General features: G+C 35.8%; 1 long non-coding RNA gene across 1 annotated transcript in view; it reads right to left on the bottom strand.

The window, feature by feature from the left end:
• Positions 1-3,070: 3,070 nt before the first annotated feature.
• The window catches only part of LOC147823496 (uncharacterized), a 113,366-nt gene continuing 97,635 nt past the window's right edge, over positions 3,071-18,801 (bottom strand). The window contains exons 2-4 of the long non-coding RNA XR_015443701.1: positions 15,958-16,022; positions 7,842-7,967; positions 3,071-4,825 (exon numbers count right to left, since the gene is read on the bottom strand). This is a non-coding gene — a long non-coding RNA (uncharacterized LOC147823496). The remainder of the gene's footprint in view (positions 4,826-7,841; positions 7,968-15,957; positions 16,023-18,801) is intronic.

The following is an 18,801-nucleotide window of genomic DNA, read 5'->3' as shown; positions in this document are numbered from 1 at the left end:
GAGTTAAAATGATTAAAATGAATAATTGATAATTTGAAATAGGAAGAAAAGGTCCAAAGGGGTAGGGGTGGTGGGAGGGGAAAGGGAAAGGAAAAATTATGAGGAAAGAAAAAAAATGGAAACAAAACCTATGTAAATAGGGAAGAGTAGAGGGGATGAAGGGCGCACTCTAATGGGGAAAAAAATAAGAACCAAGAGACATCATGTACAGGTACAAGCACCCAATGATAAATGTAAACATATTGTATACCTAAAATGTACCAATAAAAGAATTTAAAGAAAAAAAAAGCTTTATATTTTAGTTTACCTTGTAACTTAAACTAAAATAAGTTTTATAGAAAAATTTAGCAAAAACGTATAGACAGATCCCATATATCCCCTGTCCTGCTCCAACCTTTCCCTCGCCAAGTTTCTCCTACTATTGGTATTTTGCATTAGTGTGGTACATTTGTAACAACTGATGAATCAATATTGAGATATTATTTTTAACTAAAGTACAGGTTCACATTAGAGTTCACTCTTTTGGTTGTAGTTTCTGTAATTTTGTACGAATGAATAATGATATGTATCCAGCATTCCAATACCATACAGGACACTTTCACTACCCTAAAAATCCCATGTTCCACTTTTTCTTCCTTCTTTTTTCCAACTCATACCTCTTGGCAACCAGGAATCTTTTACTGTCTCCATAGTTTTTTCCCTTTTCCAGAATGTTATACGAATGGAGTCAAACAATATGTAGGCTTTTCAGATTTAATTATTCATTTAACAATATGCATTTACTTCTTCCATGTATTTTTGTTTCTTGATAGATCACTTTAGTTTATCTTTAAGTAATATTCCATTGTCTGGAGATACCACAGATTGTTTTCTCCATTCATTTATTGAAGGTCATCCTAGTTTTTTCTAAATTTTGGCAATAATGAATAAATCTAGAAACACTCACATGGAGGTTTTTGTGTGGACATACAGAAGTTTTCAATTCACTTGTGCATATAGTTTTCAATTTTTCAAGAGCAAATTTGCTAGATAGTATGATAACAGTATGCTTAGTTAAACTGCCAAATGTCTTCCAAAGTGACTGTGCCATTTTGCTTTCTCACCAGTATTTAACAAACACTGAAAAATTTCTTAGATGAAAGGTCACATTTCTATTACTAGGCACAAACATTTTCAAGTGCCTATATTTTGTTTGCAGTCAGAAGTTGAGCTTATTTGAATTTCTAAAAGATTCAAACTTACATTCCAAGAGCTCCCTACATCTGAAAGTTATTTCTTCCTATTATAAAGAGTATAATTTCCCATGTGGGAAAAAATTATTACAGTCATGAGAAGGTCAAAAATGTATTAAAAGAGCAAAGTTTAAATAATTTTTTATTTAAAAAAATTTTGGAATCAACTTACACAAAAAAATGGCAAGTCATTTACAAAATGTGAGAACCATAAAACCAATGAAAAACTAAATATTTTAACTGAAATGATGCTATAACATAAGTAATCCTAAGGAGAAATTTTATTTTATTTTATTTTTTCCCCATTAAGTTTATTGGTACATTCTCGGTATAAAATACAGTTACATTCATCATTGGGATCTTGTACCATTACATGAGTCTCTTGGTTCTTACTTTTTTCCCCTTTCCTTGCCCACCCTTCACCCCCTCCATCCTTCCCTATTTGCAAAGACCTTGTTTCCATTTTTTTCCTCTTATCATATATTTTTCTTTCCCTTTTTCCCTTCCCATATCCCTCCCAATTCCCCTGCTCTTTTAGACCTTTTCTTCCTGTTACACAATATCAGTTATACATTTTTTAAATTACAATATTAAGATCTAGGAGACATTACCACAGATTTTACAGAATTTCAAAGGATATAGAAAGCATATTACAAAAATCTTTTTGAAATAAATTTGACAACTTCGAAGAAGTACCTTGGAAGACAAATTAATGAAACTAACTCTGGAGGAAATATAAAATTTGAATAGCACCTATTAAAGAAAGTATATTCCTAGCTTGAAAACCTACCTATATGACAATAGCAGGCTCATAAACATTTTAACTGATAAATTATATCAAACAATTGAAGCAGAAAAAGAAGGAACACTTCTCCCCTCATTTTAGGAACTCAACATTGTGCTAATCCTAAAACTGGATAAAGATAATAGAAGAAAAAGGTATGAACATAGATAGAAATTTGTTTAACAAAACAAACTCTTAGAAGTCAGATGTGGCAGTATGTAGAAAGTGGTTTTGTTATAGGGATGGCAGTATTGGTTCAGCATTGGAAAATCCGCCCCCAAAAGTAATCATTTTAACAGAGGAAAGGAAAAAGCCATATGATCCTGTCACTAGTTTGAGAAAGAGTATTAGACTAAATCCTACAGCTTTTCATGGTAAAAGCTATCAGGAGACTAGAAGTAGAACAGGACCTTCTCAACAGATTAAAGACATGTACTCCATACTTCCAGTGAGAACGCCTTATATGAATGGAGAAGATACAATGCTTTCTCCTTAAGGTGGGGAACAAGGGCAGATATGCTTACTCTTTATCTGTCCATTAAACTTTGAAACCTAGTCCCCACCAAAATAGTCTGGCAATAAAATGACACAACTAGGATAGGATTGGCATGGCAGAAGCAAAATATTTATATGTAGATGAAATGATCATCTACGGAGAAAACACTAAGAAATATCTAGGATCCCCCAGAACTTGTACTTGAATTAAGCAGGATTAGAAAACGCAAGGTATATATAAAAATTCAGGTCTGTGTATACTTGCTATAAATGAAGAATTGGATATTGAAATTTAAAAGTTATGTCGGTGTACAAAGGACCTAGAAAAGTTAAAAACAAAAACAAAAACAGTGTTGGAAGATGTTTAGTACCTAATTTTAAGACTTCTTCTAAAGCTACAGTAATCAAGGCAGTGTTGGTATAAGGAAAGACATATAGATCATTGGAATAAAACAGAGAATCTAGAAATAGAACCACACATATATGGTCCACTGAGTTTTGAAAGATTATTTAACATTAGCGTTTTATAGAATATAAACTCAATTCAAGAGCCGAGGAAGAGATAGTGTTTTCAGCAAATGGCACTAGAACACCTGGTATCCGTATATAAAAAATTAACCTCAACCCTTTTTTTCCATACATGAAAATAACTTGAAGGGATCTATGAACCTAAATAAGAAAGCCTAAAAGTAGAACACTTTAAGAAGAAATTATAAGGGAAAATATTTATGAATTCAGGGTAGGCAAGAACTACCTAGGATACAAAAAACATGATGTATAAAAGAAAAAAATTGATAAATGAGATTTCATCAAAATTTAGAACTTTAAATGACATCATTAAAATGAAAAGTAGTCCTTAAACAGACAATATTTACAATACATATAACCTATGACCAGAATATATAAAGAATTCTTAGAGCTCATTAATAGACAACCCAATTAAAATGTAGACCTAAGAAGATGATAAATAGCCAGTATAGCACAAGGAATGGTGTGCAACTCTAGAATCAGAAAAATACTAATCAGTACAATAAGATTGAATTATACACTCATTAGGGAGATGAAGCTAAAAGTTTTAAAAGCCTTGTCATGACTTTTTCTTTTTGTTGGATTCTCCCTCTTTGCATTTAATTTGTCACATCCAATGGATTCATTCTGCTGGGTTTCCTGGGATTCTGATCCTCATTGTCTTTTCCTAGGGTATTGTCTAAAATTTTTTGGAGTGCCGGTTTGGTATTCATGAAGTTCCTAAGGTGCTCTTTGTCATGAAAGTATCTTATTTCTCCATCAATTTTGAAAGATAGTTTTTCAGGATACATCAATCTGGGTTGGAGGCTGTTTTCCTTTAGGGCTTGCAATACATCACTCCAAGCTCTTCTTGCCTTGAGGGTTTGCATTGAGAAGTCTGCTGTGATTCTGATGGGTTTTCCTTTGTATGTGATTTGTTTCTTTTCTCTCTCTGCTTGTAGAATTTTGTTCTTCTGTTGGATTTCTGGAATCCTAACTATTATATGCCTATGTGTGGTTTTTTTGATTAAGGCTAGGTGGAGTCCTATATGCCTCACTTATCTGTATGTCAAGTTCTTTTCCCCTCCTTGGGAAGGTTTCTGCCATCACTTCTGTGAACAGTTTTTTTATATCATCTGCACTCTCTCCTCTTTCTTCATTGACTCCAATCAGTCTTATGTTATTCTTCTTTGCATCATCTAGCAGCTGCTGGATTGATTTCTCATGTTCTCTTACAATTTTAAAGCAATTGTTTTTTTCCTGGTCCCTAATTGCAATCTTATCTTCTATATCTAAAATTCTATCCTCACATTGGTTCATTCTGCTGTGCGGACTTTCAATGGAGTTTTTAATCTCTTGGAAATCTGTTTGTATCTGTTTTATGGATTCCATTTGTTTCCTATGTTGGGATTCCGTCATGTTCCTCAGATCCTCTATTTTTTTAATCTGTGTCCTCTCTAGATTTATTAATCATATCTTACACCATGAGCAAAATCTTTGGTGTTATCTGAGTAATTATTTCTGATTTCATTTTTCCCAGATCCTCTTTTGTTGCTAGTTCAGACAGTCCAGTTGGTTTAGTATCAGATTGTTCCATCTCGTTTCCCTTTGGGGTTGCTGTAGGTGATCTGGAACTCTGTTTTTGAGGCTTGCTTATGTGTTTTCTCATTTCCACAGTGGGGGGGGGTGTGCTTCTGGCACCCATGTGGCTCACCTTCTCTGCCCTAGGAGTCTGGGATGACAGCGGGGGAGCTTCCTTCCAGGTGCTGGGACCAGCTGAGCTTCTCTGCCCTAGGAGCCTGGGATCCTAAGGAGAAATTTTAAAAAGCTAAAATATTGTTTATGTAGCTAAAGTTATATTTTGCTTGTTTAAGTTACTTTAAGCTCTCTTGCTTACACATGCATTGTTATATCTTACTGAGAATCCTAAGCTGAAAGTATATAATAATTTACTAATATTATAATATCTAAGTTTTCACAACCTTCTCATGATACAGGTTAAAATAAGAAGAGTCAGAAAGAAGAGGGAGAGGAGTTGACTGGTGTATGGTCAGCTTTCCATTGCTGGGACAAAATACCTGACACTTGCAACTTAAAGGAGGAGGGGTTTATTTTGGCTCAGGGTTTCAAGTCATGATTGGTGGGCTCCAAGGCAGAAACATCATGGCAGAAAGACATGGTGATGGAAGGGTGCTCATCTCATGCATCTAAGAAGCAGCGTAAGGGAACAGTTCCAGAGAGGAAGGAGCCAGGGATGTGATATAATTCCCAAAGTCACACTCCTTGCCCCACACAGATATAACCAGAAGTGTGATTTAGTAATCTTCTAGGCAATCTCTCAAACCAATCAAGTTGAAAAGTGTGATTAGCAATCAAAAGTCATGAAAATTTGGTAGAGGTTATTAATAGGAGGGTTTATCTTTGAGACATTTCTCCGCAAGTTAGCTGAGTTGGTAAGATGCAGTAGAATGGTTTTGTGTAAAGTTTTAGGGCTGCACATTCAACACTTTGACTAGAGAAATACCAATTTATAGTTGGTCAGGCAAGGCTTAAGCAAACCTTTTGATGAATATCTAGTTAGCCAACAGGTCTATAATTTGGCAACCGTAATGAGTTGCTGGTTTTTTGTTTGTTTGTTTGTTTAAAAAAATAAATAAAAAAGATCATGTACTCTGAGTCAGACAGCAAGTCTAGGTGCTTTCTGTGGCCATGAAACCAAATGTATTGAGTTAAGATTAGAATAAGGAACCAAGCAAATGTCAGTTGATAAAGTGGCCAGTACTTGAGGCTGACTCAAGAAAGGAGACCTAGAGGACCTCAAGACAGCAACAGAAGAGCAGAGAAAAACACTCCAAGAGCATGGCTCCTCTGCCCTTCCACAGGTGATACCCTTTCATGCTCCCTACTGGCTCCTCCTAACCTGACAGTCTTCTAAAGTCCAGAGGGGCCATTCCTATCAGGGGACAACTGGGCATAAATTGGTAGACGGCAAGTGTAAGCAAAAGCAGATTTGACAGAGCAAAATAGACTGAGACAAAAAGAAACCGAGGCTAAAAAACTCAAGGAGTACCTGATTTGAGAAGGTGGAGATAGACGCAAGAAAAAAGGAAAAACCAAAGAAATCAGGTGGATTGAATCTGTTCACACCTAAACGGTGATCAAAACAGCACCATTGCTAGTCTCAAAAGCACCACAAACACTGATTGATGGGTAAAAATGGAATTGTAAATTTTTAATCCTATATACTTAAGATAATGTTTCCAGGTGGGTTAGAGAAAAGGAATAAAAGCCATACCTACTGGGTCTGTTCCCAGTTTGGGGACTTGGCAGCTTTTTCAGTTTCACTCAACTTCTCAGGTCAAAGGAATCAAGTAGAAGGGATGTTCAAGTAAATATGATATGTTTTTCTGTGAGAAACAAACCTACTCCAGGTATTTATTTTAAATTTGCAAAAATGTTCTCATCCCAGTAGCTCCAGGGTAAGTGTCACCATATACAAATTGTGACTGATTAGAGAAAATTTCTATGTATGTCAGTTTTGGACAGTAGCTTCCTCCTGGTTCCCTGAAAATGTTAAGAAATTCTTGTAGATATATTTTGTGTTGTTCCCTAATTGCCAGTGAATTTTAAAAAATGCTTTAGGACACATTTACCATTGATGAAAAGCCTCATCAGAAGATGATTTTTTAAAATGATTCATTGCAGAAATGAAAGTAGAATTTTTAAAATTTCCCCTGCATTTTTTACACATTTTCAAAGATTGTGGTACTTCATCCTCTCCATAGTTTTGATCTTTCCCCTGCAAGCATGTGCTCTTTCAACAAAATTTATCATTCATGGCATCTATTGATGAGTTAGACCTGGGAACTCTAATCCAAGACACTGGACTGTTCAGAGAGTTGCACTTTGTTTTGCTGCATTTAGAAGGACCTCTGTGGTTAGTCATCCAGATACATTATGCATGGAAGAATTTGCATTAGAACTCTGACACTGCTTCTCTTTTAGAAATGGAAATCTACAAGTGAAGTAATGCAACATAGGTAAACTTAAATGGTTAACATTTTGGCCTTTCCAGATGTCCTTACTATCTAACTTTCGTTGTCAGTAGTTTTAGAATATTTGCTTCTAGTATTAAAAACTTGGGATTTCCAGGGCTTATCAGGATGTGCTAGAGACACTTAAGCTATTTATGGGACATGTAGAATATGTAATACACAGTACTGGGGCTATTTAAAGTAAAATAGTAAATTATAGAATAAAATATTATATCTTTTTGTCAAATAATTCATTGTCTCCTTGGAGAAAAATTGTAAGCAAATAAAGCAATTTCAGAGTGACTGTTGGCAACATTTAAACACATACAAAATAACATATGGTCTTAGTACTATGGAGATACGTTAAAAACAGAAGTAAGAAGAAATCAGAAGGGATTGGGTTCAATTTTGATGGGCTCCTGGAACTTGAGTCTTGGCCTGGATTTTGGTGGTTAGGTAGAAAGGAGAGGTACTACAGCAGAAGGAAGGGCATGCTAATGCAAGAAAGGCATCTCACAAGTCCAGGTCATGAATTACCCACTAATATGTACAACATGAAATGGATGCAAGTGATGAACATGTACTTTAACTGTATTTAAAATTATATTTTAAGATTATTTTTTCTTGTATGAGTTAAGACTTGGTTTCATATAATATAAATCAACTTGAGGTAGCTAAAGTAGTGAAAAAAAATGAAAGGAAAAAAATATTTTTTTACATGAATACTGGGAAACCCAAGGAACTCTAAGGGGTTTGAGGGAACTTTAAAAAACACAAAATGACACTCACTGTAACAGAGTAGTCGTTCACCAGAATCCTCTCACTCCTTGCCAATGCTTTTTGCACATCTATCTGCTTCTTTTTGCATGTTTTTCTTTTCTCCATCTTTCCAGACTATTTTCTCGGCTTCCAGATCTGTGAGGCAGAAAACATGATCCAAGTGTTAACATTGTCCTTCATTAGCTCAGAATGAGATTTTAATGTCTTATTTCCCTTAAAAATTGACAAGAAAGGGACTCTGCTAGACCTAGCAGATTTTAGGTGCTTAACCCTGGATAGATGAGATGAGTCTGGGGGCATTGCTGCAGTGTATAAAGAGAACTGTTGAAAACGTGCTTCTGTGACTAGTTGGGTGGGAGTAAAGTATGAATGCCAGAGAAAGAGATGTTGGACAACCCAATGAATCCACTATACTTATGTATCAAAATTCTCATTCTTTAAGGCCGGGGATTTAGCTCAGTGGTTCTGGTGCCTGCCTCACAAGTGCAAGGTCCCAAGTTCAGTCCCCGGTACCAAAAAAAAAAAAAATTCTCATTCTTTAGAAAAATTCTCATTCATATATTCCACTGGAATAATACTTGTGACAGCTGTAAAATATTTTATGAATTGCATTGTTCTAATGAATTATTAGGAAAACTAGAAATATAGTCTCCCAGTTTTAGGCTGGGATATCCTGTAGCCTGTGTCATAGCAGTAAAGCAGGTTAAGGTAGGCTGAGCTCTGGAGTTGGAGAATGAGAGGTGAGGTTTGTGACAGCGTTTCACAGTAGGGGTTTCTCTCTCATATTCTGCTCCCTTGACTGAAAATGTATTTACTATTTGATCAAGTCAAATTGATTTACATCAAGTTGATTTTTTTTTTAAAAAAAAAGATCCTAGTGGGGCTAGGGATTTAGCTCAGTGGTGGCGCCACCTGCCTCGCAAGTGCAAGGTCCTGAGTTCGATCCCTGGTACCCAAAAGAAAAGAAAAGAAAGAAAGAAAGAAAGAAAGAAAGAAAGAAAGAAAGAAAGAAAGATTGATTCTAGATATAAAGGAGAAAATAAAGTTCATCCCTAAAGAGAAATTAAAAAGCCCTTGTCTAAGCTAAGATTCAGAATTTGTTCAATGTTCTACTTCCATACATTTTATTCTGGAGTTTGTTCTTGATTTATAGCAAAACGACCTTTTTAAAAATGAGAATGAAAGTGAGATGTAATTTTTCATTCTCATAAATCTTTTTCTTGGCATGTCCACCTTTGTTTTGAATATTTTTCATCAACTTTGTAAGATTTTTGAACCAAATGTTTAGAATTGTGGATGTCAGGTAAAACTAATGTCTGAAAATCAAGCTAGCAATAAACAGAGCTCAAAAGCCATAAGTCACTGCTCTACCTTGAGCATTGAGCTTCTCTGGACTCTACACATAGGTCACTGATACACCAAAATATCAGAAAACAATTTACTTATGCTAACTTCTCCAGCATTGAGAGCTATCTTGAGTTACTGTCATATGGTACCACATAAAAAAAAAATTCAGCATCAAGACATAATTTTATTTTGACATGCTGGAGATCTAACCGAGGACTTTGCTCTTATGCTCCACCACTGAGCTATACCTAGCCCCCAAGATCTAACTTAATTGTCCTCATGACAGAGAACATTAAGATTTATTATAACATTGTTTATTTCTCCTATCACAAGGGCAATAAAATGATAAAATTGCACGATGGAGGTATGGTTGATTCTTTATTTCAACAAAGAAGATAACCAGAAAGACGATGCAGTCAATTAATAGGCTGAAGAAAAAGTATGTTGTGAATTATGTATACCATAAAAGTAAACCCTTACAAATAGAATCTACTTATTAACATCTTCAGTGGCTTATTCAAGGTGAGACAGATTAGTTTCCAGCTTATTTTACCCAGCATCTAAGCAAGTGTAGAGCATGAGTCCCACATAAGATGCTGACACTTAGTAGGGATTGCTTTTTGAGCAGGCTGGGATATCGAAAGAGCAGCTCTCAAAGCTCTCAAATATAAGTTGTTATGCAAAAGTTCTCCATGATTGCATGAAACTAAGAAGAAGAGACAAAAACAGGAAGACAAAGAAGCTTGAGTTTTAAACTGAGACCAGATAACTATGTATCAATCTGAAAGAATGAGAATGGACAGCAAGGCTGTGACCTCAGAGAGGAAAAGAGAGTCTGTACGGAGTAAGGCCAAGAAAGAAGGCTCCATGTTAGAAGAAACTCACCCTCTACTTGGCCACTGTAGCCCCAGTGCCTTCAATAATTCCTGGCACGTCATAGATTCTCAATGAATACTTATTGAATAACAAATAATTGACAGAATTACTGAATGAATGAAAGGTGAATGTGTACAACTCATTGCACAAAACAGATCTCCCTTTTACATCAGCTTTGGAGTGAGCTGTGTAAACTGGCTTTCAAAAAGACCTGACTATTTCAGATTAGAAGATGCAGAAACAACTCCAGACATACTCAGCCACCCCATCTTTGACAAAGGAGCCAACCACCCTCATTGGAGGAAAGATAGCCTATTTAATAATTGGTGTTGGAAAAACTGGATTTCAACCTGTCAGAGATTAAAACTAGACCCATACCTATCACCATGCACTAAACTAAGATCAAAGTGGATTAAAGATCTAAATATTAAGTCAGAAACACTAAACTTGCTGGAAGATAAGTTAGGTAGAACTCTTGATGACATTGGCATAGGAAAAGACTTCATGAACAAATCTTCAGTAGCACGGGAGCTAGAACAAAGAATCAACAACTGGGATCTCATCTTATTAAAAAGCTTCTGCACTGCAAGAGAAACCACCAACAGAGCTAACAGACAACCTACAATGTGGGAAGAAATATTTAGCAGCTGTAGCTCAGACAAAGGTCTACTATCAAGAATATATAAAGAACTGAAAAAATCAGACCCCCCAAATTCAAAGACCCAATTCCAAAATGGGCACCCGAAATGAACAGACATTTCTCAGACAAAGAAGTAAAAGCAGCAAATAAATATATGAAAAAATGTTCAACATCACTAGTCATTCAAGAGATGCAGATGAAAATAACACTGAGATTCCACCTCACCCCACAAAGAAGGGCTGCTATCAAGAAATCAACCAATCACAAATGCTGGAGGTGGGGTGCGGGGGGAGAAAGGAACCCTTCTCCACTGCTGGTGGGAGTGTAGATTGGTGCAACCACTGTGGAAATCAGTATGGAGATACCTCAAAGAACTAGGACTAGAGGTCCCATTTGACCCAGCTATTTCTCTACTGGGAATCTTCCCCAAAGAATTAAAAGAATCATACTACAGCGATATATGTGCACCTATGTTTATAGCGGCACAGTTTGTAATAGCTAAAGCTTGGAAACAGCCCAAGTGCCCATCGACTGGAAATTGAATAAAGAAGATGTGTTTTTTTAATAAAATGGAGTACTACTCAGCCATAAAGAATGAGAAACTAGAGACATTTATAGCTAAATGGATGCATATTGAGGCCATACTCTTAAGTGAAATAAATAGGACACACACGTAAATACTGAATAGTTTCTCTAGTGTGAAAAATTGAAAGTGTAAATAAGGATGAAAATGATTAAAATGAATAATTGATAATTTGAAATAAGAAAAGGTCCAAGGGTTTGGGGATGGTGGAAGGGGAAGGGGAAAGGGAAGAAAGGAAAGGAAAAATTATGAGAAAAAAAAAGAATCAAACTCTGTGTAAATAGGGAAAGGTGGAGGGGGTGAAGGGCACACAGGTAATGGGTGAAAAAATAAGAACTAAGATACATCATGTCCTGGTACAAGCACCAAATGATAAATGTAAATGTATTTTATACCTAAAATGTACCAATAAATATATATATAAATTTTTTTAAAAAGTCCTGACTATTCTAGAGCAGAAATATGCAAGGGTTAATGTGAGAAGTTATGCTGTGTGAAATGACTTTTTCTTTATATTTCATCATAATTATTATCTCCCTTATTATTATAGTAACTGTACTCTCCCCTTCAGAGTGAAATCTGTCTCCAACATTGTTCTCTGCTGCTTGTGTATGCTGTTTTAAGAAAAATTTCAAAAATAATACCAAGTAAAATCTAAGATATATCGTAATAAATGTGCCATCCCATTAAACATATTTCTTGAAGCATACTGGTTTCCCTTTACTGTTCTCTAAATTGGGAGGATGCTCTACTGGCAAGATCAAAGTCCTCTCCCTGTCATTTGACTGTCTCCACCCTTGTCCTATCCAAACCAATTAACTCAGCCTATGTCCTTCCACATATGCACCACCCCAGTTAAACTGACTTCTTCTGCCTCCATCATGCACAATTTTATTTCCCAGATTTGGTTATATTTATCCCCATACCTGGATACCATTTCTCTTTCTTATTAGTTGTTGTTTTTAATTTTCAAGTCCTAATTCTAGTTCAGTGCTTCCTAAAACTCTGTGCAGTCATTCTTCACAGTTTCTGCTGTCTTGTTTTTAGAACACAGCTAGTGTTTCAGTTACTCCATGTAACTTCTTTCAAGGTTGGCATTTGATGAATATGTATTGATTGGCTTTTTTCCTCACTGTGGCTTAGTGAGCTATTGTTCATTTTCAAAGTAGTATTTAAAAGCCTCTGTAGTCTCAAACATGAGATAGAAAGCCATGAGTAGGTGATGTGTCACACATTTTACATGCTGACATTATGAGACACAATTTTGTCTACCTGTGAAGGAAGAGCATATGAAATGGTCTTCGACCAAGGAGTTTTACTGATTTCAATGTAGAAAATTATTTCTAAATTCCTTAAGCCTTGTATTTTCCCTTGATTTCTGTTTCTGCCAAAGCATTAGTCTGGTAGTCACATCAGATCAGGACTAAAAGCCTTTGCTCTGAGTTTATGAACTTCACAATGACTTTTTCAGAGGCAAAATCTGACTATAAGGAAGACTTTGCAGATAGCTGCCGTGGATGCTGCACAAGTGAGAGCTGGTTATCATGAGTCAAAACCACTGAAGAGCCCTGTACTGATTTTCATTTCTGTAGTTTTCTCTTACTCTGTAGCTGTCTTTCTGATAAGCTCTAAGTCATTCCTCTAATAATGATTGCTTTTAATTAAAAAGCATTTTCTATGCCAAATGTGGTCCTATGCCAACAACTTAACATTCAGAGCACCTCATTGATAAAAATGTGATTAATATTTATAACATAATTTATTGAGAATGTACACTTCTGGCAGAGTAACATATACCAGAACAATCTGGCCATTAGCAACTGAACTCTGGGCTAAATAAAAAACACAACTGCCTGGGTTACTAAAGAGCAACAAAAATCTGGTAGAATATGGGGATAATATGATCCTTGAGAAAGGGAAACTGGATGAGAAATCTGTTTACCTGCTTATCTTTCTAGGGCAAGCCCCAGTCTAGGTAGCCTACAAGCTCTAGAGTTCAATGAGAGCAGCAATCTTTCTGTGCTGAGAAGCTCAGAGGTCAGAGTTCAGAGCATCTAGAAATTCAGGGAAGAAATCCTGCAGAAGAAGCAATCACTGATGGGTGGGGATCTGTAGATCTGCACATCACCTGTGTTCAGATTCTTAGCTGCACTGCACAATTAGTGAGGCCACAAGACCTTTGGTAGGAGTCAAATGTGCAAGACTTAAAGAGCTACTCAGAGATTACTACATCTTCCTCCAGTGCTGAGGAGACCGAATTTGGCGTTCAAGTCCTACCAAGTTAATAGGGGTTAGTGAACATCTTGGACTTTTTACTGCAACCCCAGAGGGCCACACCTTAGAATGAGAATCACATCCCAGAACAAAGATCAAAACTGAAATAAATTCACACTAATAAAATGCCAAACTAAACCCAAATAGTGACAGGCTCAAGTTAATCCACCAGTAATTTAACTGTTTTTTTTTTTTAAAAAAAGAAATTTTTTTTAAAAAAAAGAAATTCTCACTGCTCTTCAAAGGAAACTGCAAAATACAGTCTCAATTGTTTATCATCATGCACAATTTCAGTGTAAATGTCTTTTACAAAAAGTACTAAACATACAAAAAACAGGAAAATGTGACCCATAGTAAAGAATAAGATCTTTGGAAAAAGACCCACAGATCTCTCAGATGTTGAAAATGGTAGTTGGAGGCATTAAAATAATTATGACAAACATATTGAAGAACTTCTAGAAGATGGATGAGACAGGTGACTTCAGGAGAGACAGGGACCATCTAAAAAATAAATACCTCACATACTTATAATTTAAAAACATAGCATCTGAAGTTTACAAAGCACTGTTGGAGCCAGATCTAACAACGTAAAATAAAGAATTAGTAAACTTGAAGAAGGGTCAATAGAGATTATTGAAAATGAAGCAGACAGAAATGTGATTGAAAAAATGGAGCAGAATTCTATAAATTACATGTGATCAAACATATATGTACTGAATACTCAATACTGAATACTGAAAGGAATATTGGACAAATTTTTTCCAAAATTTGATAACAAATATCAAAACACAGATCCAAAAGCTCATCAAATCTAAAACATAATAAATTATACACCTAACACATTCACCAAAGATGTGTTAAAAGCAGCCAAAAGGGGAGAAAAAGACAACAAAAAGAATACATTTGATTCATTTTTCAGAAATGAAGAAAGCTGAAAAGTGACATTATCAAAGTGTTGAAATTTTAAATATCCTTCAAAAATGAAGATAAAATAAGGAAAATTTCCAGCAAGCAAAAGTAAAGGTAATTTGTTGCCAGCAAATTCATCTCATTAAAGAAGGCTAAAAGGAGTTTTTCAGGCTGAAAAGAAATACCACCAGATAGAAATTTAAAATTACAGGATAAAATGAAAGATACATGGAATATAAATATACAGATAAGTACAAAGGGATATTTTCCCCTTTTTTTCCAGGTGTCTAACATAAAATTAACTGTTCAAAGCAAAAATAATAACAACTGTTTGGAGGTTATAGTTTATTGAAAATTTCTGTCAGGCACTGTATGGTTTAGATCTGGAATGTCCCTCAGAGGCTCCTGTGTTGAAGGCTGGGTCCCCAGTGCAACAGTGTTCAGAGGTGGGGCTTTCGGGAAGTGATTGAATCATGAAGATTCTGATCTTATCAATGGATCAGCCCACTGATACATTCATAATTTGATGAGCTATTGGGAGGTGATGGAAATTTAGGCGGTGAGACCTCACTGAAGCAAATGAGTCCTTGGCAGTATGCTCTTAAGGATGACATTTCTTGTCCCTGGCCCTTTCCCCTTCCTTTCTGACTCTGTCCTGCTCTCACTTTGCTTCCTGGCTGCCATGAAGTGAGCAGCCTCCTTTGCCACCTGCCCCTCGATGTTGTGATGCTCTGCTTCACCTCAGACCTCAAGGAATGGAGCTAGCAGACCTTGAACAAAAACCCCTGAAACCCTAAGGCAAGATGAGTCTATCCTCTTTATAAGTTGTTTACATCAGGTGTTTTGTCACAGCAATGGAAAACTAACATAGGCACTGGTCCAAGTGTTTTACAAATATTAATTCATGTAATCCTTGCAACAAGAGGAGAAAATGCAGAAGTGTCTAGGTGCATGTCTGTAGTGGTTAATACATGAATTCTGGAATTAAAAAGGCCTGGACTCAATTCCTGTCTTTTCATTTATCAGTTGACATTCTTGGCAAATTTATTTAATGATTTAAACATTAATTTCCTTGTCTGATGCATATACACAATAACATTTCTTAAATTGTAAAAATTAAAAGAAATAATTTATACAAAGAAAATTATCTCAAACATGGGAGCCTTATGGGATAGCCACACACATTAGTATAGAGATGGTATAAGGTACTGGTTACCTCTGGCAGTGACTGTTAAGGCCAGGCAGTACTGAGTTCCAGTACTAGGTAACCAATGCCCCATACCATCTCTATCTCCTAGAGGGCAACTCTGAACCATGAAAACTGCAAAGAAAAAAAAAAACCCAAACTCCCTCCCTATCAGGGAATTGAGAACACAGAAAATGCAAATGTTTCTGCCAAGTTGAGGAACAAAAAAAGCATTTGGTACTTTCTTTGATAGAAGACATCTGTCTTGAAAATTGCTAAACTCAAGGGTGGAAATATTTATTTTAAATACCTTTAGATCCTCCAGATTCCATCTCATACAGCCTTTTATGGTTTTGTTACAGCAGCACATTTTCTCTACCAATAAAAACAAACAAGCCATCAACAAAGACATGCATCTTGGAACACGAGCAACTGTATCAAGCATTTGAAATTGTGCAGCAGAAATATTTTTCTTTTTCTGGCTAGTTATGTCGTCAATCTGATGCCCCAGTGAAACTCCTGTTATGATTTACAGGTTATTATTTTGCTTTCTTTTTGGCGTTTTAAAAGGGTCAGAAGCAGCAAGAAAGCTTCCTGCCTGTGAAAATGCTAATCTCTATCTAGCGCTCACTAAATTATAGCAGATATTACTGAATTTTATAGATGCTACTAAAATTTTGTTTTTGTTTTAGTAGTTGTATGACTTTAAAATTCAGTTCCTTTCTAGGCCCTTAAATAATGAAGGCATTATTATTTCATTCATTTGTTGAGTAAAAAATTTTAGCAAGCCTCTGCCACGTGCCAGGCACTGTGTAAGGTGTTATGGGATACACACAAAGAACAGCCATCCAGAAGTGACAATCCAGAGATGAGTGGACAGAAAGTCTGAAAGTGATGCTTTGTGTTCAGTGTGATGTTTGCTGTGGCATAAAGATTAGGGAAAAGGAAATTGAAGGATAGAGAATAATTCTGGAATGTTGAGTTCCAGTGAATTTACAGTGAACTGAGTATGAAAGGATGCAGACAAGTTAATCAGATCTTTGTAAAAAGAAAATTAAGAAACACAATCTAAAACACTAGGATCTGTAAGGAGCACAAATGGGGTAGTGTTTTGAAAGTAAAGCTACATTATATTAGGTATTAAACATACCAGTCTTATAATTTAGCATGTTCTGGAGCGTTAATTTACTATAGTATTATATAAATAAGACAAAAATAAAAATAATATTGATATGTTTAAAGTATATTTTTTGTCTGAATTTCTTCCAATATTAAAAAGAAATGGAGTACATGAAGAAATAGATTTTAGCATCAATTCAGTAACACACATTTTATAAGATGAGATTAAATAAATGACTTTGGGTAAATAGAGATAACTGGAATTAATGACAAAAGGCAATCAGTAGACAAACTTGTCATAAATTTCTGGTTTTGTTTGGCTTAACTTAGGAGGTACTTTCTGGTTTTACTTTGGCACAAGTTATAAAATGGTCACATGCCTTTTCTATTTATGTTAAATTTGCTTCGCACACTGATATTTTGGCAACAGTCCCTGAGACACATTGTTTTACCTTAATGTGATTTCTTAAAGAATCATCTAAAGTATGAAAACTTTGTTTTTTGTTTGTATTAAATTAATTTTATTGATACATTTTAGATGTACAATATAATGACATTCATCATTGGAAATTTGCACCTTTACATAATCTCTCTTTTTTCCCCATTTCCCTGCCCTCCCTTCAACCCCTCCATCCCTCCATATTTACACTTTGTTTCCATTTTTCTCATATTAATTCCATTCCCTTCTCTCCTTTCCCCTACCCCTCCCACTTCCCCTTCCCCTTGGCCCCTTTTCTTCCTATTTCACATTACCTATTATACATTTAGTCCTTATTTACACTTTCAGTTTCTCACACCAGAGAAAGTTTTCCGTATTTACACATGTGTGTCCTATTTATTTCACTTAAGAGTATCGCCTCAGTGTGCATCCACTTAGCTCTAAATGTCTCTAATTTCTCATTTTTTATGGCTGAGTAGTACTCCATTTTATAAAAAAAACACTTTTTCTTTATCCAGTCTCCAGTTGATGGGCATTTGGGCTGTTTCCAAGTTTTAGCTATCACAAACTGTGCTGCTATGAACATGGGTGCACATATATCACTGTGGTATGATTCTTTTAATTCTTTGGGGAAGATCCCCAGCAGTGGAATAGTGGGGTCAAAAGGGACTTCCAGTCCTAGTTCTTTGAGGTATCTCCATACTGATTTCCACAGTGCTTGCACCAGTCTGCACTCCCACCAGCAGTGGAGCAGTGATCCTCTTTCCCCACAGCCCCACCAGCATTTGTTATTGGTTGATTTCATGATAGCAGCCATTCTTTCTGGAGTGAGGTGGAATCTCAGTGTTGTTTTCATCTGTGTCTCTCAAATGACCAGTGATATTGAACATTTTTTCATATGTTTATTTGCTATTTCTACTTCTTTGTCTGAGAAATGTCTGTTCACTTCAGATGCCCATTTTTGGGTTGGGTGTTTCAGTTTGGGAGGTCTGATTTTTTAAAGTTCTTTATAGATTCTAGATAGTAGGCCTTTGTCTGAGGAACAGCAGGTGAAAATTTTTTCCCACATTGTGGGTTGTGTCTTCACTCTGTTGGTGGTTTCTCTTGCTGTGCAGAAGCTTTTCAGTAAAAAGAGTTCCCACTTGTTGATTGTTTGTGTTAGTTCACGGGCAACTGAGGTTTTGTTCATAAAATCTTTTCCTACACCAATGTCTTCAAGAGTTCTACCTAACCTCTGTTCCAGCCAGTTCAGTGTTTCTGTTTTAATATTTAGATCTTTAATCCATTTCAACTTTAGTTTAGTACATGGTGAGAGATATAGGTCTAGTTTTAATCTTTGGCAAGTTGAAACCCAATTTTTCCAGCACCATTTATTAAAGTGGCTATCTTTCCTCCAGTGAGGGCGTGAAAACTTTGTTTTGACACTAGTTAGTAAGTGATATTTATTTGGATTTAAATAAACGATTTGTCATTAAAAAAAACCCCATGACTCTTACACCAATATGTTTAAACTTGTCAACTCTTTGAAACCTCTAATGATGTCAAACTTCATGCTCTACAGTAGGAGGGCTTTAGTCATATAGAATGATCTAAATA

This window comes from Heterocephalus glaber, unplaced genomic scaffold (assembly GCF_053883595.1).
Source record: "Heterocephalus glaber isolate CG9 unplaced genomic scaffold, H.glaber_assembly_v1.0 deba00001577, whole genome shotgun sequence".
In the NCBI taxonomy this organism is placed as follows: Eukaryota; Metazoa; Chordata; class Mammalia; order Rodentia; family Bathyergidae; genus Heterocephalus; species Heterocephalus glaber.
The sequence above is the reverse complement of the archived record's forward strand: the minus strand, read 5'-3'. Positions and strand labels throughout refer to the sequence as shown.